Raw genomic sequence first — 25,894 nt, 5'->3', positions numbered from 1 at the left:
GCTAAGATGAAAAGGCAGACAAACAATAGCGGATGTTGCAGACAATCTGCAGCAACCTGAAGTGGTGTACATTACTGGCATGACATATAAAGTCCTACTGCCTCTTTGGAAAGGTGTTTGTCAGTGTCCCCTAAAGCTGAATATATGCATATCTTAATACCCAGCAATTAAACATTTAGGGATGTATCCAACAGAAATGTAACACATGCATACCAAAAGTCCTGTACTAGAACGTTCAACATTCCAGTAAAACTCTTTTTTTTCCCTACTTTTTTTTTATTTTATTATGTTATGTTAATCACCATACATTACATCATTAGTTTTTGATGTAGTGTTCCATAATTCATTGTTTGTGTGTAACACCCAGTGCTCCATTCAGTACGTGCCCTCTTTAATACCCAACACCAGGCTAACCCATTCCCCTATCCCCCTCCCCTCTAGAACCCTCAGTTTGTTTCTCAGAATCAATAAAAATGAACTAATTACAACTGAGGGTTGCTGGAGTGGTGGGGGGTGGGAGGGATGGGGTGTGGGTGATAGACACTGGGGAGGGTGTGTGCTATGGTGAGCGCTGTGAAGTGTGCAAGACTGTTGAATCACAGATCCGTACCTCTGAAACAAATAATACATTATATGTTAAAAAAAGAAGAAGAAGAAGAAGAAGATAGCTGGAGGGGAAGAATGAAGGGGGGGAATCGGAGGGGGAGATGAACCATGAGAGACTATGGACTCTGAGAAACAAACTGAGGGTTCTAGAGGGGAGGGGAGTGGGAGGATGGGTTAGCCTGGTGATGGGTACTGGGGAGGGCACGTTCTGCATGGAGCACTGGGTATTATATGCAAAAAATGAATTATGGAACACTACATCAAAAACTAGTGATGTAATGTATGGTGATTAACATAGCATAATAAAAAAATAATAAAATAAAATAAAACAACAACAACAACAAAATGAACTAATTACAACTATAGCCAAAAACAGTTAAACATCAAACACATAAACAACAAAGTAAATACAATTTCATTTTAATAAAGTCTGAAGAAAGACAAAACCAAGCTATGGCTTTAGAAGTCAGTAGGTATCATCCTTGGGGAGGGGAACAGTATCTGGAGGTGACATAAGGGGGGATTTTGATTTGCTGGCAATGTCCTTTTTTTTGGTTTAGGTGATGGCTACACACATGCATTCAGTTTTTTTTTAAATTCTGAACAACACATCTAAGATACATGCATGTTTATCTAAATTATGTTATACTTTAATAAACAAATTACCTTAAAACCATCATTAACTCTATTTTATGTTAAAGCCTAGAGCTTGCTGTGGAATAACTAAATATCCTTGAGGAAGTACTCGGTCAGTCAGTTCTCAACAATATTTCTTATGACACTCTGACAATGCGATGTGATGATAGAATAAATGTGTCCTTAAAAAAAGAAAAACTAAATCATGAAAGAAATCAAATATTGCACAGACTGATGACGGATATTGGATTTGATAAAATATCAAAGAAGCTGCAATGAGAATTATTATATTTTCATGATTTTAAAGTAATATTTCAAAATGAAATAAATCAATCAAGATGCGCAGAGATGTATTTGATTAAACCAAGTAATATCCTAAGCAATTTGAGATTTTAAAACTTAGAATATTTTTTTTTCTTAACGAGCCTATGCTAAAAACAAAGCAGGTAAGAAAATGCTGTAATCGAAGTGGAATTTCCCATTTAGGTCATTATTTATGAAATATGAATTAGTCTTCTGTGGGGAGGTAATGTTTTGATATTTATCAGGTGGTTCTCAACATTTTTAATATCAACAGTAAGCCATCATAATGGGAAAATAAAGAAGTACATATTAAAAAGTATAGCGCTAAGAAATAATTTCTCTCTAGAAAAAGACTGATTCTTATAAAGTTATGAAATGGGAGGCAGTATTTGATCAATAGAAGGGAAAAGATTAAAATATATTGAGTGTTTATCATGTTCTAGATTTAATTCTTGGCTCCGTCTATGTTTTCTCCTTTAATCCTTGGAACAGTCCAGTGAGGATGATAACACTATCCTATTCTACAGGTGAAGAAATACAGTAAGTTGCTTAAACATGAAAAGATAGTGAATGTTTGGAATTTTAACTGAGGTCTGAATCATGCAGGAGGGCACAATCAGTGTGGACCAGGATGACCAAGGGTATTTTCATAACTAATTGATTCTGAATTGGACCCTGAAGCGTAAGTAACATTTAATTTTGGAGAAAACTTCTGAGCAGAAGTAGGAATTAAAAAGTTAGGTATAAGCTGTATTCACCTTATCTTTGATGTTTACGGCAGGATGAAAAATGGTCCCCAAAGATATCTAAGTCCTAATCCCTGGAACCTGTCAATGTTATCTTATACGGAAAAAGGGTCTTTGCAGATGTGATTTACAGATCTTGAGATGGGGAAGTTATCCTGGATAATCTGGGTAGACCCAAAATGTGATCACAAGTATCCTTATAAGAGGGAGGTAGAGAGAGATTTCATACAGAAGAGAGGGCAATGTGATCACCAAGGCAGAGCTCAGAGTAACACAGCCCCAAGCCCAAGAATGTCAGCAGCCTCCAGAAACTGGAAGAGGCAAGGAGTGGATTCTTCCCTAGAGCCTCCAGAGAAAGCAAGTCACCTCCAACACAATGGCTTTAGCGGATAAAAAAAAATACTTGGAACTTCTGACTTCCAGAATTATAAGAGAATAAACGTGTGTTGTTTTAAGCCACCAAGTTTGTGGTAATTTGTTTATCGCTACCATAGGAAATAATACAAGTCTTAAATAAAATTAGTTTGATCTCAGTGACAGATCCAGAATTTCTATATTATAGAAGCTGATGCACAACAATCTGATTGGAATGGGGCCCTAGAGATTTTCCTTAAGCTGTTTTTCCTAGCATGTGTACTATTTTCACTTGAATTGTAGGTCTAAGGGGGAGGAAGTGGGTTGGCGGGAACTTTTGTAGATTATGAAGGTATTATAGAACCCCATCTATTTCTTGAAACCTAACTGTTGAACCTTAATAGAAAGGTTCAACCCCCAAATAGAAATTGCTTTCTTTCTTTCTTTTTTTTTTTATCTTGTATCTCCTCAGGAAAACATAGCACTATTGAGTAACTACTACATCCTATGGAGAATTCCAATATTTGGTCACAGCGTTAAGAGCTCTTGGTTTTAGTCCCACAAGCCCTCTTTGAAATGACCTAAAAATTGCTTTCTTTCTTGATTTCCCTCAAATACTCTCCTCATGTACAGCAGTTGAGAAGAGAAAGCAAGTGGGCATGAACAACAATAACAACCAAAACGACACAAAAGCCAGATGACAACTCGACCTTCAGGTGACCTCTCTTCTCGCCCTGACTGCAAGTGGAGGAGAAGGCAGAGTAGTAGACCACTCCAGGGGAGGCAGAGGGGGAAGACATCTCTCACCAACTCAGTTCCCATCTCCACAGTTCTCCAGCCTGAGGTTGGCAGGAATTAGGACAGCAGAAAAGGCTTGCAACTGGTTGAGAGATTGAACCTTTAAGGAGGATCTTTCTTAACACCTGAAAGTCCGTGCAGTTTGTTCAGGATTTCATCCTGGGAAGGGAAAAAATATTGACAGCATTTGTGTGAAGAAGCCATAAAGAAAGAATAACACTTGTTTATTACATGTACTCAGATCAACCTACTACAAAAAAAAAAAATGACTTCTTGTATACCTCATTTAATTTGTACAACACAGTTTTAAAAAGTTACAAAGTTGGCAATGTTAAATAACTCCCTCAGGGTCACACAGAAAGGAAAAATAGTAAGACCTATTGTATGCTTTTTTAAGCTGTTCTGTACTTTGTTAAGCAGGGTGCTCAGTGAATAATGTATATTATCTCATTTAATCATCATATAACCCCCCCAAGGTATGTAGTTTATCTCCAGTCTTCAGATGAAGAAACAGCCTTAAAGAAATTGAGCAACTTGTGACCGTACCAGAGCAGGGATTTACCCTACCTCTATCTAATTCCAAAGAATACGTGTGTGTTCTGCTTTGAAATGTGTTTAAAAAAATAACCAAATTTGGACTTTCGGCAGAGCAAGGATATCCCTTGTCAGTGGATGAGCTTGATTAAATTCATAAAAGGAAAGAAAAGAATAGGACTTGTGAAAGACTGTTGTGGGGAAGAATTTACTTTGTGACTCTGTCAAATAAAGGCAATGCCAGCTTTTATCTGGTTCTGTTTAAAAGGATGACAACAAATTTTTTTTTCTAAAAGAGAAATTTATTTAAAGTCTTTTCCTGGATACCTGTACTACTACTGCAGAGGTTTTGATGCTGATGTTGTATACTCCCACAGTTCACCAAAGTAAAAGCATTAATGTTCCAGCTGCAGAAAACTGGTGGGAATTGGATGATCAATTCTGGATAAATACCCTCCGCCCGCAGATACAGATCAATGCGTCAGTGCAGAGGAGGAGGATTCCGTGCACAGTTTGCAAGCCTCTGGATTCTTGCTGTGCAGGCTGTAACTTGCTCCAAGAGCTGGGCTCCAGCTTTTCTGGACTCCCACAGCAGTTAAGGACTGAAGCAGCTGGTAACGAAGGTCTTAGAGAAACCATTCCATATGAAAGGCACGGGTCACCTTCCATGTGGACACAGAATGCCTGGGTGCTCGCTACTTGTATAGGGAGAGATGCAAGTTTAGAGAAGAAAGACTTGTTACAATAGAGAGTGGTTACTCTATGAAGCCAAGTCTTATAGCAATACTATGAGATAGATTCGCCCATTTTTATGATCAAGCAATATTGCAATAAATTTGCCCAAAGATAGCTTAGTGTGGAGTAATACTTCCAGACATGCCATCAGAAGACACAGCTTACTATTCTGCTTCTGCCACTTCTTAGCTGGATGATTTTGCAAGTTTTCTATTTTTCAGTTTTAATCTTCCAAACTGAGTACAAATACTGCATATTTTCTACAACTGTGAATAATTGCCAAATAAGGTACAGACATATTATTTTTTGAATGATGACGTAGCTGTTAGATTGGATATTCCATCTCTTTCTGCAGAATGCTGTTTTTCTATTTCACAAGACATGAGAAGAAAAATGTAAATGTGACAGGAAAAGGAAAGGAAATGCCCTTGATGCATCAGTGAAATGTGAATTCTGCCTGGGATATGATCATGCCTGAGGTGATTACAAGCTGCCTTGCTAAATACTAAATTCGGCTGATGGGAGGCTCAGTTAATGTTGACTTCCTTTCTCTGCATTCGCACTACTTTTTAAATAGAAATTACTACACATTGTAGCATAAATTTTCATCCAATATGTCATACATGCCAGTTCTCTCTAACTAGATCATAAAATCTTTGAGGCTATATATCCTGTGTTAGACTTCTCTCTTCCTGCTACATGTTTAATGCAGTGCTAGGCACACAGAAGTATACAATAAATTTGTCATTGTCTATAAGAAATCAGTTTTGAGGAGAAGCATTATATACAGAGGGTAAGGACATAAACTTTAGCATTAGAAAAAATCTGACTTTAAATTATACCTCTTACAGCTTCCAGACCTTAGGCAAAATACATAATCTAATTCAATTTTCTCATCAGAAAAATGAGGGTAATAATATTATCTAACTACCACTATTACAATGAGTAGTAAATAAGGTGATGTGTGTCAAATGCTTAGCCAAGTGCCTAGCATACATGTGCATACACGTGCCAGTTGATGCTGGATATTATTTGTCTTGCTTCTGCCAGATTTGGCAATGACAAATGGATGGTCATGTAAGATAGGGAGGGCTTGTATAATAGCATCAACAAAGCTATCATTTCCCACTCTAATTTCATGTTATCTCATTGCATTCTTTTTTTTCCATCATCTGCCTTATATTCTTTTGAAAAATGCATAGGGTTTAAATAAATAAAGTCAAGGAAAACTACGAGGAGTATTTTAAATAATTAATTTTAGGCACAAGTATATTAGTGTTGTTAAATTTGGCATATTTTGGAGTTCTGAGGTAATCACCAGTGAAAGAAATGAAGACAAATTAAAATTTTTACTTTCATGTCTCTGTTGAATGGGCAATATTTTTGGCCACATTAAAAAATCCATATTTCTAACAGATGAGCTATATATGAAAGAATAAACTTAGCAAAAAACTTTTATAGCTAAAAAATCCAATCAGTATGGCAAATACTAGTGAAAATTATAGTTATATATGTATTATATAATGTATGGGTTACATTCTTTGAACCTATATTTTACACATGTTTTATTAATGCTCCATTATATTAATATTCAGAATAACACAAAATTAGCACTGATGGAGACATTAGATATCATCAAATTCATAGTCTCATTTTGTAGGAAAGAAAATTAAGAAAAAATATGGGTGAGACTCACTCACTACCAAGATCAGATTGGAAATTAGAAACAGTTCTAGGGCTATAATCGCTTCTAATTCATGTTGCCTTCATTTTTCAATGATTTATTCACAATGACAGTCATAAAGATAAATGTTAACATTCAATTAAACTGGTACTTTTTAACTCCTAATTTGTCTAGCAGTCCCATGTAATGAAAAAGAAGAGTGATAACGAATTATTTATTGTTGCTTGAGTCTATTTGTTTACAAGGAGTCATCAAAGATTCCTTGTCAAAGAAATATTTCCCTACATGCCCTACTTCCTGAAAATTTGTTATTAAAGGATTATTTATTTGAATTAAATGATTAAACACTCTAAAGATCTATTGAGATGCAAGAATTGATGAGAGGAGAAAAAGCTAGATGTTCAGGGATTATCTGTCATTTATGTTTGAAAGAACGAAAAGATAAAATTGGATCTGTCAACTATATGGTCACTCCTCTTATACCTGTCTATCTCTATAACTGAACAATGGGCATTTTCAAGGACAGGGATCAAACCTTATTCACCTTTGTACCATTCCCAGCTCCTAGTGCCTGGTACTAAGGAAGAGATTAATTGATGGAGGAATTTTTAAATTTATTTTTATTGGGCATTACTCTGTGCAATTCACAGTGCTTAGTACTTTTCAGTATGTCATCTCTTAAATTTAACAGTATTTTGAGGTAGCTATTATTTTTCCCCATTTATACATGAGCAACCTGAAGAGATAATGGATACCTTGCCTAAACTCATACTAGCATATAGAGGTATTCGATTTTGAACTCTAGTCTTTCTCTTAAAAGGCAATTCTTTCTCTATACCAAGAAAGGCCACAAAGTCCAGAGAACCACAGACTCTAAGAACCTGAAGAGATCCTCAAATTATCTAGACACTCAAAGCTAATCATATTTGGGATTGAAACTTAGTTTTCCTCACTCCTTAGCTTCTTGTTTATTTCCAATACTAGTGTAAATGAAGTGATCAAATTGACCCTTTTCTCACCATTAACCGAAGGAAAACAAGGTAAGTAGATTAATAATAATTCTGGAAGGGCAGAAAGGGAATAATAATAATAGCTCACCATTTATTGTGCAATTAATATGTGTGAGGAATATTTATGACTTCATTCCATCACCACAGCAACCCTATGGGGTAGACGTTGTTATTATCCTCATTTTACAGAGATAGAAACTCAAGCTTGAAGAGAGAACCAAAGTCCATATGTGTGTAATAAGTATTTGGCCTCACTTAAAAAGAGCCCTTTTCTGCTGATTGCTAAGAGGTACCTCTTAAACCCTTGGAATTTCTCAAATGTTAAGAGAAGCTTTGCTATTCATAGTAGACCTGTTGGACCACACCTAATAATTTATTCCACTGAGGTGACTCAAGGTGGAGAGGGGATGACTAGAGATTGAGTTCAACCATGTGGGCAATTAGCCAATCAATTAAAGGAAATGCAAATCAAAACTATAATGAGATATCACCTCACATTGGTTAGAATGGCTATCATGGAAAAGGTAAGAAGTAACAGATGCTGGTGAGGATGTGGGAAAAAGGGAACACTTGTGCACTGTTGGTGGGAATTTAAATTGGTGCAGCCACCATGGAAAATTGTACGGAGGTTCCTCAAAAAAAATAAAAATAGAACTACCATATAATCCAGTAATTCCACTTCTGGGAATATATCCAAAGAAAACAAAACACTATGTCAAAGAGATATTTGCACCCTTTCATGTTCACAGCAGCATTATCTGTAATTACCAAGACATGAAAACAACCTAAGTGACCACTGATGGATGAATCAATAAAGAAGTAATACAGACACACGCATGCACACATACATATACCAGAATATTATTTAGTCATAGAAGAGAAGGAAACACTGCCATTTACAACAACAACAACAAAAATGGACCTGGAAGGCATTATGCTAAGTGATATAGTCAGAGAAAGACAAATATTGTATGATCTTACTTATATGTGGAATCTAAAAACAAAAACAACAAAAATGAAACTCATAGAAAAAGAGATCAGATTATTGGATTTATGGTTATGAGAGGCAGGGGTGAGGGTAAAGTTTGGGGAGTTGGATGAAGGTGGTCAAAAGGTACAAACTTCCAGTTAGAAGATAAGTAAGTGCTGGGGATATGAGGTACAACATGATGACTACAGCTAACACCATTGTATGGTATATTTGAAAGTTGTTAAGAGAATAAATACTAAGAGTGCTCCTCACAAGGAAAAAAGAAACTTCTTTTCTTTTTGTATCTATATGAGATGATGGATATTAACTTATTGTGATCATATCACAATATATGTAAGACAAGTCATTATGCTATATGCCTTATACAATATTGTGTGTCAATTTTATCTCAATAACACTGAAAAAAAAAACCATTCCATCAATCATACCTACATAAGGAAGTCCCAGTAAAAACTCTGAACATCGAAGCTCCAGTGAGCTTCCCTGGTAATACTCTGTGTGTACTGCCACACACCCATACCGGGAAGGTACCTTGTCCTTCAGACAACGGAAGCTTCATATTGGGAACCCTCTTAGACTCCATCCTATGTGTCTCTTCCTTTGGCTGGTTCTAATTTATATCCTTTTCCCTGTAATAAACATGACTGTGAGTGTAGTAGCTTTTAATGAATTCTATGAGTTTCGTTAGTGAATTATCAATCCTGAGGGCAATTTTTTTAAACTATTAAACTTGCAGCACTCTGAGGTTTGGCCTCATACTGGAATAATATGCCACTAGACTGTTCTGGGCTTACTGGTTCCAACAGACATCAGCACCAACCTGGGAAGCTACTGCCGCGTGCCGGCGTGCACTTGGGCTGTGGCTGCAATGACGGTTAGTTGCATTTGCCAGGGTTGCTATGAATTCCCACCCTAAATTCAGAACTGGAAAGCTCCCTGAGTTCCAGTCTAGGCTGAATTTTAATTGCCTAGAGTCTAGATGACACTCTTGAGGGGCACCACTTCATGTTGGTTAGCCATTAGTTTAGCTTATGGTAGGATCTTCCAAAGGGATTGAGATGTGACTTCCCTCCAAGGGCCATGGGACAGTCTTCATCAGTTGACCGGGCAACACTGGCAAGTGATGAAGTAAACTGAGTTGCTATTTCCCCAGACATTTCAGCCTGCCCCTTCATGTAGAGGCAGAAGGCTCTTTGGAGGTACTTGGGTGTTGTGAGCCATACATGGAGTCAGTGTGAGAGCATTCACCCCAGGAATCATGACAGAGCACCTCACAAAAGGTGTTGTTCTGGACATAAACTCCTGTGTTTGCTTGCTTGCTTTGCTGCTTTCCAAATTTGTCCCCTGACCCAGTGGGGTACAAGGGATAACATCCTTAGAGACGAGTAGCACAATGCTAATGAAAAAGGAAAGGGTGAGTGAGGAAGTCATGCAATTGATTCAGGAATATAAAATATCTGGATAATGCATGAGGGTCTTATTAAGCCTTGCTGCTTCTTAGCATGCCAGGGGTCTTAGGCTCAAAACCCAGAGCCTCAAAAATACAGATGAGGCCACCGCCACTCTCCTGGAAGTGGATCCAGACACACGGTCTGGATCCTAGAAAGGAAGGCTGCCATCTATGGACAGAGCCATAGAAAGGAAAGCTTAGGGCCACTGAGAGGTTATCTGCTAACCACTGAACAAGTAAAAGCAGAGACAGGAAACTTTTAAAACTTAAAAAAAACAACCACCACCCTGTAAAATGCAGTCAGATGTTGACTATTGGGCTCATTATGATTGGTCTGGTGTTTTCATTGGTCTGTACTCCAGGAGACCAAATCCTCCAAGTAAGCCATTGCTTCAAACAAACATGGCAAATACTGAGGCCTACATTCCATTGGGCTTGGCTTATACAAGCCCTGTAACACAAAGACCTCATCAGCTTCTCATCACCAACCAAATTAACAACTGAGGAAAAAGTCCTATAGTAACTGGCTACAGACTAATGCTGGAGTTCCAAACTCAAGCACAGATATTTTAATTGACAAACCACTTTACATTCTATTTACATACACCCCAATCAGGCCATATGATTTAAACCTAATTGCAACAAAAAGCCTCTCATCATCCATCTAAATAAAACCCGTACTGTTGGGAACTTTTAGATTCGTCCATCCTTAATGAGGGCTTTAGTGGTGCCAGTTGGTTCTGACGATCCTGACAATCATGGATGCCAACATCATCTTTGCTAGCTATGCAGCCACAAATCCCTTGATTTACAAGATATTTACAAGTCAAGCTCCCAGACCCACCATTGCCTTAAAATTATACCAGTGGATCAGCCTCATTATAATACCATATTGCTACTTAAACAAGACGCACATTAACCCAGTGGGTATTTACTTGAAAAGGATTCCCAGTCCTACACCCCACATGACATCCCCCCAGCCCAAGAGACAGGCTGTTGGAGATGACTTCATCCTCTGCACCAGAGATGACATTACTCTGGATACTAAAACCTCTGCCCCAGTGACACCCATAGACTCTGACTCCAAAGGCACTGATAAACTGGACTCAGACATTTATTGCTTTTCTTCTGATGATATTAAGGATTCTAACATTCCCTGAGCTCATTGCCTAGCCCATGATCCTGATATCTTCCTTGTACCCTGCCAAAACATATATCCTTACACTATCCTAACCTGAAGGAAATCTCCTAGAGGTTACTACTATCTGTGCCATTCCAAAAATCAATAGATATTTTTACTTCCCCAGGAAGCAATTGCCTCTTGACAGTCAACCCCCAAGCCTCCTGAGAAGAGGACAGCTCACTCCAGTAAGTTCTACTATCCCTTCTAGCTTTCCACTACAACCTCCAGCCCAACATCTCTGACCATGACCACTACAAACACCCCTTTCCCTTGGTCATACCCAAATATCACTAATCTTTATGAATACTAAACTACCAACCACATACCCTCTAACAACATAACTACTGGACCTGCCAATGTAATTCAATAAAAAAAAAACAAGACATTGTGTGTGTGTGTGTATGTGTGTCTATCTATATTTACACTATATAATTCCACCAAGATATCATTAGAGATCTCAGAAATTTCAGATCTATTTTTTTTTTTTTTTTTTTTTGGCTAATGCTGTATCAATGGGAAACAGTTATGGACTAGCCTACAAGGATTCTTTAGAGTTCTACTTGTGTTCCTCCCTTCTATTCTCATAACAAAATGTTTTATATGCTACTTAGAGAAATTTATGTGCCACTCTCCAAAGGTCTCTTCTATCATCATTTCAAGGGTTCCTTATTATCATGTCAAAGCATCAGAGGGCCAACTGCATTACCCTGTCTTATTTTCTATATTCTGATGCTTTGACTTCTGGAGTCTTACTGACCCTGAAAAGACTCTATCTCCATAGCGTTATCTAATTCCTGAAGAAAGGAAAAAACTTGCCCATGAGCATGCTTTTTTTTTTATTATTATGTTATGTTAATCACCATACATTACATCACTAGTTTTTGATGTAGTGTTCTATGATTCATTGTTTGCATATAACACCCAGTGCTCCATACAGAACGTGCCCTCTTTAATACCCATCACCAGGCTAACCCATCCCCCCACCCTCCTCCCCTCTAGAACCCTCAGTTTGTTTTTCAGAGTCTATCGTCTCTCATGGTTTGTCTCCCCCTCCGATTCCCCGCCTTCATTCTTCCCCTCCTGCTATCTTCTTTTTTTTTAAACATATAATGTATTATTTGTTTCAAAGGTACAGATCTGTGATTCAACAGTCTTGAACAATTCACAGCGCTCACCATAGCACATACCCTCCCCAATGTCTATCACCCAGCCACCCCATCCCTCCCACCCCCCACCACTCCAGCAACCCTCAGTTTGTTTCCTGAGATTAAGAATTCCTCATATCAGTGAGGTCATATGATACATGTCTTTCTCTGATTGACTTATTTTGCTCAGCATAACACCCTCCAGTTCCATCCACGTCGTTGCCTTTTAAAGGCAAGCCAACCAATCCAAAACCCACACCACCTCCTTTATTGGGTTATCACACTCTAAGCCATTATTCACCTGGCCTCATCACCCCAGGGCCAGGTGCCAAACAACTTGGTGCAGCTCTTATGGACCAGAGCCCACTGCAATTATTCAAAATAGCCAATTCTAAACCTAACCACTCTGCCTCACCTATTCTTTTCCAGAGAAACCACAATAAAGACTCTTGCCCACAGATTCTCCTTCTCTCCTGGCCTCCTGATCAACCCCAGTGCTTTCCAGTGTGCTCTCTTCTCCCTGGATGTAGTATGACCTCTACTCTTATGAACTGTTACTAACAAGTTTCTTTTCATTGGTAGTTATCTCCTGATCTATTGGTCTTATCATATCTAAATAATAATACAATCTATTAAAGTAGGAAGGTCAGCTTTCTTTAAAAAAAGAAAAAAGGAATATGCTTATTACTCTCTTGCCTAGAAACATTCAAAGGCTCCCAATTTCCCAACAGATAAAACTCCTAATTTCAATATCCTCTATTATCCATCCACACTTTCTTTCTGACCTTAGACAAGCACTGCATTACAGCCAAGGCTCGATGAGGCCAACCTCTACTTGGTTCTCTGTGCAGTCTGAGGAGAGAAATGAAAACCAAACTAAGGTTTTAGCAAAGCCATCCTAGAGATACTATCTGGATTGAAACATAAAATGTGACTTAGATATAGCCATGTGAGGAAAAAGGGGTGGTCCAGGCAGAAATAATGGCAGAACATAAGAATTGGGAGAGGAAGAAAGATAATGCATATGGGAGCCATAAATAGCCTAGTATTTCTGACGACAGGAAAGAAAATACAGGGAAAGGCCAAATGGCCGACTATGACCTGCAAATGACCTTGGTCCATATTTATAGGAATAGGGTACCCATCGTGGAATTTTTTATGTTAAAGTAATATAGTCAGATTGGCACTAGCTAACTATACACCAGAGTTTTAATTAAAGAAGGGCAGGGCTAAATGCCACAAACCAGTAGCAGCTATTCTAAGAAAAACATGGAAAGTTATAACAAAGATGTTAACTGAGGAAACAGCCATATATAGAGACCAACAATTCTGATAGAATTAGACTCTTCTTTTGATAAACTTTTTTGAGGTGTATTGGAGAGAGATGGCAATTTTAGTTAAAGTGGGATGCTGGGCAAGATTTTTTTCTTCCTGGGTGAGAATTGAGTGCTTACGACTGTGGAGTAAAATTTCAGTAGAAATGAAAAAGTTGGGAATAAAATGAGCAAACGGAGGAACCTGTGGGAAATGAGAAGTGAAGGGAAGAATCAAGAGTACGGATTGGACGTTCGAGCAGGAAAATTTACTTCCTTCAGAGGACATATATATATTTTTTTTTAATTGGTGGGAGTGGACACAGGCATGGGCTATTTTTAAAAAGCTCCCCAGGTGGTCTGAATGTGCAGCCAGACTGAGAACCACTAAAGTAGTTTCAATAGTTATTTTATTATTTACTGTGTGCAAAGTACTGTGCAAAGTCATTTGCGTAAATTCAACCTCTGGCTCACACAAAATTTCTGGTTTTATTTTGTTTCAGTTTCAACAGCGATGTGTTACCTTAAAGAAAACATTGCTTAGTAATCAGAGTAAGACTCTCAGCATTAGGATATTCCATTTCTGCTCCTGGATTTTTTTCTGCAGAATTACTAAGTACATAGCTATGGGCGAATCCCTTAACTTCCCAATGAGCCTGTTTGTGTTCTTATGCACTTATCTGTTCAAAGGTTTTGAAATTTTTGGCAGTGTTTCATCATTCTTGAATAAATGAAAACTTTCAAAATGGATGGCATCTCAAGACTCTAGTTCTTAAACATAAACCTCACCTATGGGTTATGATTTTTAATTGCAAAGTACGGAATAAATGCTACCTATGCTAAGCTAAGAAGTGACAGAACCAACATCCAAGGACCCGTAGACCAAAGCAGGCACCAGATTTATGTTGTTTCTCTGTAGAACAGACTCCATTGTTCTAAAGTTGCCTTCTTGACTTGCTGTTTTATAGTTGTGACTATAGAGTTAATCTCTGTTATCTCTACAGCTGTTGCACACTGCTAGAGTTTTGTAGTGATGTGATGAATTAACTGAACAATGTGTAGTAAAACTTTCCCAAGACAGTGATGGCACCACAGCAAAATGTAGAGGTATTCCTGTGCTCATAAATGCCGCAAAGTAGGTATTTCAGAGACCTATCAGTGTACGATTAAGAGTTTTGGTAATGCCTGTACTATGCTGCTCATGTCCTTTTAGTTAATGTCTACGGCAGACCCAGCAATGACCTGAGTTATACCAGGACAATCACTTCTGGAGCTCCGGTGAATAAAACCTTCTCTAGGTATGGAGTGTTTAGCTGGATGAAGTCCTTTCTTTCTCTTAAATGCCCGTATCAATTTCACAGGGATGACTATTACACGATCATAGGATAACATGACAGGAAATCAAGACTGAATGTCATTACACTCAAGCATGCATACTGTCTACCTACTATAGTAAAAAGATACTAAGGAACTTTTAAAATTACCAGTTGGATGATAATTTTCATTATTTTCATTTCCTTCAAGATTTTAATTGAGTTTCATTTGATCAACCTACTAACTCTATTTGTCAAAAATTCACATGAGTGTATAGAAACAGGAAATGAAGTAATCAGCCTAAGATAGCTAAGGGACAGAGGCAAAATTCCAACCCAAGTGCGTCTGACTCTAAAAACAAATACTTTTTTCATTATGTTACATCCTCAAATAAAGTATTTGAAAATATCATGAATATATTAAGGGTAAAATAAATGTCATATTTCTTTATTCTTTAAAAAATGATTTAAGCGGGGCACCTGGGTGGCTCAGTTGGTTAAGCGTCTGCCTTTGGCTCAGGTCAGGATCCCAGGGTCCTGGGATCGAGCCCCGCATGGGGCTCCCTGCTCAGCGAAGAGCTTATTTCTGCCTCTCCCTCTGCTGCTCCCCCTGTTTGTGCGCACATGCTCTCTGTCAAATAAGTAAATAAAATATTTTAAAAAAATGATTTAAGCATGACCTACCTTACAGGATCCTGGTCTTTATCTTGGATCCTAATGCCTTTTCTTTACTGTTTATTACCAGTTCAAGCTGCTATTCATGGGAACCATTCTTTCCAGTCTAAATAAGATTATACACATATTCACACAAAAAAGTAGAAATGACTCCTCTCATTCCTTTTTAAAAAAATCTCATGGTTCTGTATAAATAGTAGCTATGGAATTTTTACATGGATTATTCATGTGCAAAACAAAATATATGGGTTTTTGCTTTGTTTAAATAAACCATCTATTTTTACTACAGTAGAGGATCAAAAGCATTATGTTGCTAATACTGACATGGAAATGGATTAAATCATGGGTTAAGTGGAAGAGATTAAAGGGGGAGGCATGGTTTTGTAGGCTAATTGATACCTAGATTCTGTGGACCTATGTTTTTAATGCTAATACTGCTAAAATTCTGCAAAAGAGTTCCAAACTTAAGATACTGGAATGAAACTATGTTATTTCCTTTTCTAAATTGCCTGCTCTGCTTCTCAAAACAGAAGCTAATAAAAGCTAAGAACATCCTAGTGGGATACCTATACTAGCGTTTTTTTGTTTTTTGTTTTTTCCTTTTGGCCTGTACCTATTCAATAGTAGATTAAAACAAAAACAACTATTTCAATCAGCATTAGTAATATACAAATGTTAAACTTTAAACTTTTACATAAGTTCAAATGTACAGGCATACCTTGGTTTATTGTACTTCATTTTATTGTGCTTTACAGATACTGTGTTTTCTACAAGTTGAGCATTTGTGGCAATCCTGTATTGAGCAAGTCTACTGGAGCCATTTTTCCAACAGCATTTGCTCGCTTCATGTCTCTTTGTCACATTTTGGTAGTTCTTGCAGTATTTCAAACTTTTTCATTATTATTGTATCTATTATGGTGATCTGTGATCAGTGATCTCTGATGTTACTTTTGTAATTGTTTTGGAGCTCTACAAATTTTTTTGTTAAAGATTTTATTTAGAAAGAGAGAGAGAGAGCACAAGCAGGAGGAGGAGCAGAGGGAGAGGGACAAGCAGATACCACGCTGAGTGTGGAGTCCAACAGGGAGCTTGATCTCACGACCCTGAGATAATGACTTGAGCCAAATAAAGAGTCCTACGCTTAACCAACTAAGCTACCCAGGCACCCTGGGGATCTACAAACTTAATTAATAAGTATTGTTTGTGTTCTGACTGTTCCTCTGCCTGGCTGTTCCCATCTCTCTCCCTCTCCTCAGCCTCCATATTCCTTGAGACACAACAATATTGAAATTAGACTAATTAATAACCCTACAATGGCCCTTAAGTATTCAAGTGAAAGGAAGAGTTACACATTCTTCATTTTAAGCTAAAAGTTAAAATTTATTTAGAGAGGAAAGCATGTCGAAAGTCCAAATCTAGGCCTCTTGTGCCAGTTAGCCAAGTTGTGAATGCAAAGGAATAGTTCTTGAAAGAAATTAAAAGTGCTACTTCAGTGATCACATGAATGATAAGAAAGCAAAACAGCTTTATTGTTGATATGGAGAAAGTTTGAGTGGTCTGGATAGATCAAACCAGCAACAACATTCCCTTAATCTGAAACCTAATTCATAGCAAGGCCCTAACTCTCCTAAATTCTATGAAGAATGAGAGATGAGGAAGCTACAGAAGAAAAGCTTGAAGTTAGTTCATGAGGTTTAAGGAAAGCTGTCTCCATAACATAAAAGTACAAGGTAAAAAAAGCAAAAAGCTGATTAGAAGCTGTAGCAAGTTACTCAGAAGGTCTAGCTAAGATAATTAATGAATGTAGCTACACTAAACAATAGATTTTCAATGTAGACAAAATAACCTTATATTGGAAGAAAATGTCCCCTATGACTTTCATAGCTGGAGAGGAAAAGTCAAGGCCTGATTTCAAAGCTTCAAAAGACTCTCTTGTTAGGGGTTGATGTGGCTGGTGACTTTAAATTGAGGTCTGTGCTCAGACCTTTTAAAAAATTCTGGGCCCTTAAGAGTTATGCTAAACCTATTTTTTTATTCTATAAATAGAACAACAAAGGCTGGATAACAACATATCTGTTTACAACATGGTTTCCTGAATATTTTAAGCCACTGTTGAGACCTACTGCTCAGAAAAATTATTCTTTTCAAAATATTACTGCTCATTGACAATGAAGGCACCTGGTCACCCAAGAACTCTGACAGCGATGTATAACAAGATTAATGTTGTTTTCATGCCTGCTAACACAACATCCATTCTGCAGCCCATGGATCAAAGAGTCATTTCAACTTTCACATCTTATTACTTAAGAAATACATTTTGTAAGGCTATAGCTCCCACAGATAGTGATTCTTCTGATGGATCTGGGCAAAGTAAGTTGAAAACCTTGTGGAAAGGATTCACCATTCTAGATGCCATTAAGAGCAGTTGTGATTCATGGGAAGAGGTCAAAATGACAACATTAATAAGAGTTTGGAAGAAGCTGATTCCAACCCTCATGGGTGACTTTGAGAGTTTCAAGATACAGTGGAGGAAGTAACTACAGATGTGGTAGAAATGGCAAGAGAGCTAGAATTAAAACTGGGGACTAAAGATGGGACTGAATTGCTGTTAATCTCATGATAAAGCATGAACAGATGAGTTGCTTCTTATGGATGAGCAAAGAAAGCAGTTTCTTGAGATGAAATCTACTGTAAAGATGCTATAAAGATTAGTGCTATGACAATAAAGGATTTAGAATATTACATAAACTTAGTTGATAAAGCAGCAGCAGAGTTTCAGAAGATGGACTTTAATTTTGAAAGAAGTTGTACTGTGGGTAACATGCTATCAAACAGCATCACATGCTACAGAGAAATTATTTGTGAAAAGAAGAGTCAATCGGTGTGGCAAATTTCACTGCTGTCTTATTTTAAGAAATTGCCACGGCCACCCTGATCATTCAGCAGTCATCAACAGAGGCAAAATCCTCTACCAACAAAAAGATTATGACTCACTGAAAGCTCAGATGATGGTTAGCATTTTTTAGCAATAAGTATTTAATTAAGGTGTGTACATTATTTGGGGGACATAATGTTATTGCATATTTAATAGACTATGGTATAGTGTAAACATAACTTTTACATGCACTGGGAAACCAAAAAATTCATTTGATTTGCTTTATTGCAATATTTGTTTTATTGCAATTGTCTGGAACCAAACCTGCACTATCTCTGAGGTATACCTATAAAAAGGTAATCAGAAAGCAGTAACTATGGTAAAAATGTAGTTGAATGGTACTATTGTTCTGCAATGTTCCATATAATTGCCCAAGCTGCTACAATTTTAATGTCAAGTGACTGCTTTTTTGCAACTAACCAAAATCTGGATTCTTATGTGAAACCTGCAAAAGGAAAGTTATACATTAGTAGCTGAAAACTGACCTTGTAGAGAAATTATTTGTGTTGGTAATTGTCATTTTGGAATTAATAAAAATTATTTATATATTTCCACATGGATTTCATCTTTTAAAATGCCCTTAATCAGATCAATCATGGTAGATTACTAATTCCAAAGCATCCCTATGAAGAGCCAGAAAGTACAGGCAGTGTGAACTTAAACCTTCTCTTTTAGTCACGCTCCCCAATCTTGCAAAATGAAACCTACTCTTAACTCCATACAACTTTAAATAGGTCTTAAAAACAAAAGAAAAAAAACAAATAAATAGTTCAATTAAACACCAAATTGAAGCATTACTTTCTGATTAGTTTACATCAATATTTATTTGTTTTTATAGTACTTAAAATCTTTCTAAGATTACTTTGCCCACTAACATGTTAATCTGGAACCAGAGCTTTCTCAAATTTTTAAGAAATAAATTTAATAAGTAACTGTTCTTGGTCTACATCATGCTATTTTTCAAAAATATTTGCTTTTATTAAGTAATCTCAATGCCCAATGTGGGGCTCAAACTCAGGACCAGGATCAAGAGTCGCATGTTCTAGTGAGTGACTGAGACAGCCAGGTACTCCCATGCTATTTTGTAAGTTGCTTTCACTTTTACTGTTCAAATTAGATTTATTATTTGTGTCATGCCCAAAGTGGCTTTGAGAGAATGCATATAATAATCTATTTGAAAATGAGCCAACTACTTTAGATACTATAATTCCAGATGGCCATAGGAGTCTTTGCTCTCTGTGGGTACCTTGCAAGCAATCTTTGACAGGAGGTATTTTTGACTCTGTGGCCATTGAAAATCTTTAACCAAAACCACTGTCTGAAAAGCAAGAAAAGAGAGAAAGATGATATTTTTGCCTTCTACATGGTATATAAAAAATGATTTACTCTCCTTTATCTCCACTTGGGTGACAGACATGTGCTCCCCTCTCTTTCAACCCATTGTTAGATTTCTCACTAATCAATATTTTTTAATGGATGAAAACTATTTACTGTGGTTGCTGGGTTAGTAATTTGAGACCATCTTTCAGATGTGTTGAAACAAGTACATCTATTTTTTTAATTAATTGGAAAATCAGAAAAAAAAATTCTATAGCATTCTTTATATAAATAAAAATTGACAAAAACAAACCATTCAAATCACTAAAAACAAATAAACAACAACAAAAAAGAAAAATATGGACTAAAAAAGTAAAAGCCTGGTTTATTTTTTCAACATAATGCATTCCCTAAGGACATTCCAAACTCTTAAGAAACTATTACATCATTCATATAAAAGACTGGCTAAAATGCCTGAGCTATTGGGGTTACATTGTGGACATAATTCCTGGTTGTTTGACTCCTGCAGATTCCCATTCCCAAATAGAGGTGGCTACTTTTTCCAAAGTAAATGTTCTGATTCAGATTAAAACTGAAAACTAAACTACTAGCAAAGTGGAGCCCTCAAGGATTCTCATTAATAATCATTCCTTGCTTTGAAACTCTTAGAACTCTGTTAAAACGCTATGGATGGGCGCACCTGGCTGGTTCAGTGGGTTGAGCCTCTGCCTTCGGCTTAGGTCATGATCCCAGGGTCCTGGGACTGAGCCCCACCTCCGGCTCCTTGTTCAGCAGGAGGTCTGCTTCTCTCTCTCCTTCTGCCCCTCCCTGCGCCCTGCTCATGCTGTCTCTCTCTCTCTCTCAAATAAATGAATAAAATATTTTTAAAAAACCAATATGGATGATAACAATAAGAATCATTCCCTAATCCACTCACTAGCTTACTTGGCCTTGAGCAAATCACTTGTCTTCACGGTTCTCAGTTTCTCCAACTGTAATATGTGGAATGCTGGATTAGAAAGTCATCAGGGTCTTTTTACTTCTTAAAAATACTAGAAATCCATGATTCTAAAATTTGCTATTCAGTTTACTCTCTACCTAAACTTTCTGAGTACTTATTATGAGCTCTCCACTTTTCTAAATATTTTACATGTATTAAGTCATAACATCCTCACAAAATCCTTGTCAGGCAAGTTATATTTTGATACCCATTTTATAAATAATCTGAAGCATATAGAGATTAAGTATCATGCCTGAAGTCATAGTTAATTTGTGATAAAAATGGGATTTGGACCAAGGAGGTTAAGTCTGTGTATTAACTACTCTACTGTACTTTCTCTAGATTTCTCCAAAGTAGTCTGTGAAACATGAGTTCTCCAAAATTATTGTGAAAAAAAATAGATTTACGGTCTAACAGTTATGACTGTTTCAGTTTTCAGTGACAGAAATATTAGTTCAAACATACGGAAACAAAAAGGAAATTAGCTTAAGAGGCCAAATGCCTGGGGTGGGGTATGACTCTGGTTTTAGGAAATTTAATTCGGATTATATCACTATGGTTTGTTGCCCTGCCTTTATCTTTGGTAGTTTCAGGCAATAGAAAGATGGTGGCAGCAACATTGGTACTCCCATCCTCAGCCCGACTCACATAAGAGTGACAGATTCTTCCCTAAGTCCCAATAAAAATATAACTGTGTCATAGTATCTTTGACTGGTTCATATCTCCATCTCCAAAACAATCATTGTGGCTAAGAAAATTTCATGATTTGATAGCCTTTAAGCCTGTATCTGGATTCTCCACATTGGGGTTCCTGGTAGAATGACCATCACCAAAACCAAATGGATAAAGAGTGGGAGAGGGAGTTTTCCCAGTCATAAATCCAGGTGCGGTTACGAAAATTGGTTGAGAGATGTCAATAAATGTCCAAGACATATAGTTAAGCTTATTTTTAAAATACTTAGAAATATTTCATAATATATATATAATATATATAACTCAGAAGTTATCAACATAGATGGGCATCTTAAAATCTCCAAGAAGTTCTAACAAAAAAAGTAGTTTCAACTCATCATTTCCCAAAGTTATTTGATGTAAAACAAACGATTCAAGCAAAATTAACATCTCTGAACTATTCTGCAGAACAAATTTTGAAGGATGAAGACCCAACTTCTGACATTTAGAACTAACCTAATACAAAGCCATGTAAATAATCTCGTTTCATGTTTTCTACATCATCAACTTACTCTGACTCATATAATCTGCCTTACATTGCTCAGCGTCAAAAAATAAAACAGCCAGCAAATAAATAAACAATACAACTCATTATTAAATGTTTCCAAGATGTGCCTATATGACTATGAAAATATCCTGTGGAAAACAGAATCACAAACTTTATGTCTGTAATTTATAAGGAGTTTATATTAGCCTTTGCAAAGTTTGATCAAAATTTAGTGGTGTAAAATTATAAATACTTATTATTTGTTATGATTTTATAGGTCAGCTAGGCAGTTCTTCTGGATTGGGTCAAATCAGCTTGCACTGGATGGTCTCGGATGGTCTCATCCTCTTGTCTGATATTTGGTGGATTGGTTGATTTGTAATGGCTTATCTCTGCTTCATGTGGTCTTTTTTGCCCAAATTAAGCAAGCCAGGGCTTCTTAATAGAGCAGTTTCATGTTTCAGAAGATCAATAAGTGAGGGCAAACATCAAAGTGCAAGCACTTTTCAAACTTTTGCTGTCATTATCATCTTTGTTAACATCCCAATTGCTAAAGCAAGTGACATGACCAAATCCACCTCTTGATGAAAGAAATTGCAGTGGTGTATTGCAAAGTGTCATGCAGAGCATACATATAAAGACAGGATGAATCAGTGGCCATTTTTATAATCTACCAAAGAGCTCTTAAAATCTGCTTTATATATTGCCAGGCTTAGTTTATCAAATGGATTAACTGCTAAAATGAACTGCAAATATCAAGCTGTGTTTTGAAAACAAAGAAACAACCTTAGATTGCCCTAATATTTAGAGAATATTTTGGAGGCTGCATATCCCTCCTGGAATAATCTCCATTGAAAAAGGAGGGGGCATTATATGCTTAAATGATTGGACCTGTATAACAAGATCCCAACATGTACATCTAGGGGAATGGCAGTGGTTTTTTGGCTGTTTGTTTGTTTAGTAAGATTCCCTAAAAACAGATTCTGAGATGCAGATTTGCATGCAGGAGGTTCAATGAAGAGTATGTGTGGAAAACACTTGTAAGGAAGTGAGGAGAGCGGAATGAACAAAAGGAGAAGTTGAATGGTGAAGAGGTTGCAAAATAACCTTAGTTTATTCCATAGGGATCTCAGAAAGGAGATGGCTTTTCTGAGATGTCCAGAAGAAGATAAAGGGCTGATGGTTTATAGCATCTCTAGCCCTCAGTTGAACAATTATTAGATGAGAGCATCCCCTGGGAAAAAGATAAGCTAGAGCAAGGTGGATTCCTTTAGCTCTGAATAATTTCTGGAGAGAGACTTAGCAGAGAACCATCAGCAGCCAACTTAAAAAGGCACTAAATCAACACTTGGTGATTATTTTTGTAGGATCAAATCATAGGAGTTTTGACTAGTTGATTTTAAGGCCTCTCTTGAAACCATGAGATTTTATGACTTTTTATTTTTTGCAAAATGAGTTTTAAAATAGTGTCAGAATCATTGATAAAAGAAAAACCCTGTAGTGAATTTGTTGGAATGTATGTAAAGTGTCTTTTTTGAAAAATCTTAAAGAACATGGGTGTTCAGTAGTGAGTTTAAAGTAGAGTATGTCATCTGTTTAGTTCTATTCAATTGAATTTAAAGAGAATATCCAGTTAAACACAGCTCACTTATATCCTGGGTACATTTCATTGATATGTGCACAGAGACTTTTCCCCAAAACATAGTCAAATGTGGGATTAAGGAAACATGAGTCTAAAGACATCATTGCTTGCAAGCATGTCTGGTGACAAAATGAAAATACATATCTTCAGGATCCTCAAGGGAAATCTGCAAATTAGAGAGCTGTGTATGCACTCTGAAATATTGAACACACAGAGTTTGTGACCCTGTATGCAATTATATGTAAACAATCAAGCCATCTGTGAAATTATTGAGGGGAGATTTCCATTCAAAGAAATACTGGATATTTTGTAATACTTTTGAAAGTTAAAAATCCTTGCAATATCGGGCGCCTGGGTGGCTCAGTCGTTAAGCGTCTGCCTTCGGCTCAGGTCATGATCCCAGGGTCCTGGGATCGAGCCCCACATCGGGCTCTCTGCTCAGCGGGGAGCCTGCTTCTCCCTCTCCCACTCCCCCTGCTTGTGTTCCCTCTCTTGCTGTGTTTCTCTCTGTCAAATAAATAAATAAAATCTAGGGCGCCTGGGTGGCTCAGTTGGTTAAGCGACTGCCTTCGGCTCAGGTCATGATCCTGGAGTCCCTGGATCGAGTCCCGCATCGGGCTCCCTGCTCGGCAGGGAGTCTGCTTCTCCCTCTGACCCTCCCCCCTCTCATGTACTCGCTCTCTCTCATTCTCTCTCTCTCAAATAAATAAATAAAATATTAAAAAAATAATAATAATAAATAAATAAATAAATAAAAAAAATCTAAAAAAAAAAAAAAAAAATCCTTGCAATATCTCTTTTAGAAATACCTATTTGTAATACTCAGTTTACTTTTTACAAGACATGGTATATCGATTCCTTGTAAGTTGGTGATTTTGTTTTATTTTGTTATAAATTTTAAAAACTGTGTATCATAAACTTTTCTAGAAAAAATTGCTTTTAAGTATCACCTTAGTGTCTACATAAGGGTTAAAAATGTTCTAAACCTCCCAATGTTTCAGTGGAGAAAGCATACCCCAATATGTCTTTCAACCCAGAAGTGGCTCAACATAACTACTGTCAAATAAATCAGATGTCCCTATTTTTGACTTGAAATATATGTATGTCATTCAATTCCAAACTAAAAATATTTACAAAGGTACTAACTCCTTTGCTTTATTTATTTTTAAAATTTTATCTTTCATAACCTAGAAATGTTCAAATATATTTTACCTACTTAAATTGTTGTATGCAGATCAAACCTTCACTGCATTTTGTAAGTTATAATACCTGTAAACAACTTTTCTGATTTCTGTCTTTGTCCAGTAAGATATAAGTGCAATAAATATCATGCATTATCATTTTACCTAGACAATTGTCACTTGAATGGTGTTAAGAACTTGGCATTAGTTCTTGGCACCTAGAACTAATAGTTTTAGAATATATTTGATGCCATGACCAATATAATAAATAAAGTTAAGGATTAAAATAAGCCACAAAACACTGCTAAGCTTCAGCAGCTTCTTAATTATTTACTTCAAAATGGATTTAGTGTTGAGAAACGTCTCTACTGCATGCAACCCCAATTTCAGAGGAATTGTCGCAAAATTAATCTTATAGAAATAATTTTAAATGTATTCTCATAACTTGAACATTTCTAAAATACTTGATACTTAATAGTATCAAGCTTATTCTTAACACAAAATTTCACTTAAATGTTATAGTAAAGAAGACTCCAAATTATTCATACATCTTTAACATGTTTCTTGGTAAACTTATTTCATTACAGTTATGACATGAATTTGGGAAATTTTAAATCCTGTAAATGAAGACATATGAAAGGGTAGAAGGAGATTCATGAAGACAAAGAGCACCAGAGGTTCATCTTGTCTCTCATACGTTCTCTTTTCACTCTGTTCTTTCTAGAAAAAGAAGCTTCCCTCTTTAGATGAATGCAAAGGAACTTTAAAATTATTATGACCTGCTTTATTTTCTCACATATTTCTTGGATTTGGAAAAATAAATTAATCTATAAAATAATAATTAGAGAACACATATAACATCATATCCTACCACAATTATATTATGCAAGTATGAAATGAGGAAAAAATGTTCATGAAAAATTAACATTTGGATAATTTATAAATAATCCATTAAGATTCTGTGTTGCCAAATGATTGTAACTTTCAAAAGACCAAAATCACAAGGCACACTGAATAAACTCAATATTATTTATAAACAATTTAAAGAAATAAAAATGAATACATAACAATATGCTCAAATTTATGAATACCCAAAAAGTGAAGTCAAATATCAATTTATCCTG

The 25,894-nt window shown here is 36.6% G+C and overlaps 1 non-coding gene across 1 annotated transcript; it reads right to left on the bottom strand.

The window, feature by feature from the left end:
• Positions 1-3,101: 3,101 nt before the first annotated feature.
• On the bottom strand, positions 3,102-3,228 carry LOC116643626. The gene has a single exon (XR_004301589.1). It is a non-coding gene; the product is annotated as a small nucleolar RNA SNORA25 (small nucleolar RNA).
• Between the last annotated feature and the right edge of the window lie 22,666 nt (positions 3,229-25,894).

The sequence above is a fragment of the Phoca vitulina genome, unplaced genomic scaffold, assembly GCF_004348235.1.
Source record: "Phoca vitulina isolate PV1807 unplaced genomic scaffold, GSC_HSeal_1.0 scaffold26, whole genome shotgun sequence".
NCBI classification, from domain to species: domain Eukaryota; kingdom Metazoa; phylum Chordata; class Mammalia; order Carnivora; family Phocidae; genus Phoca; species Phoca vitulina.
Note: the sequence above shows the minus strand (reverse complement) of the source record. Positions and strands in the feature narration are given on the sequence as shown.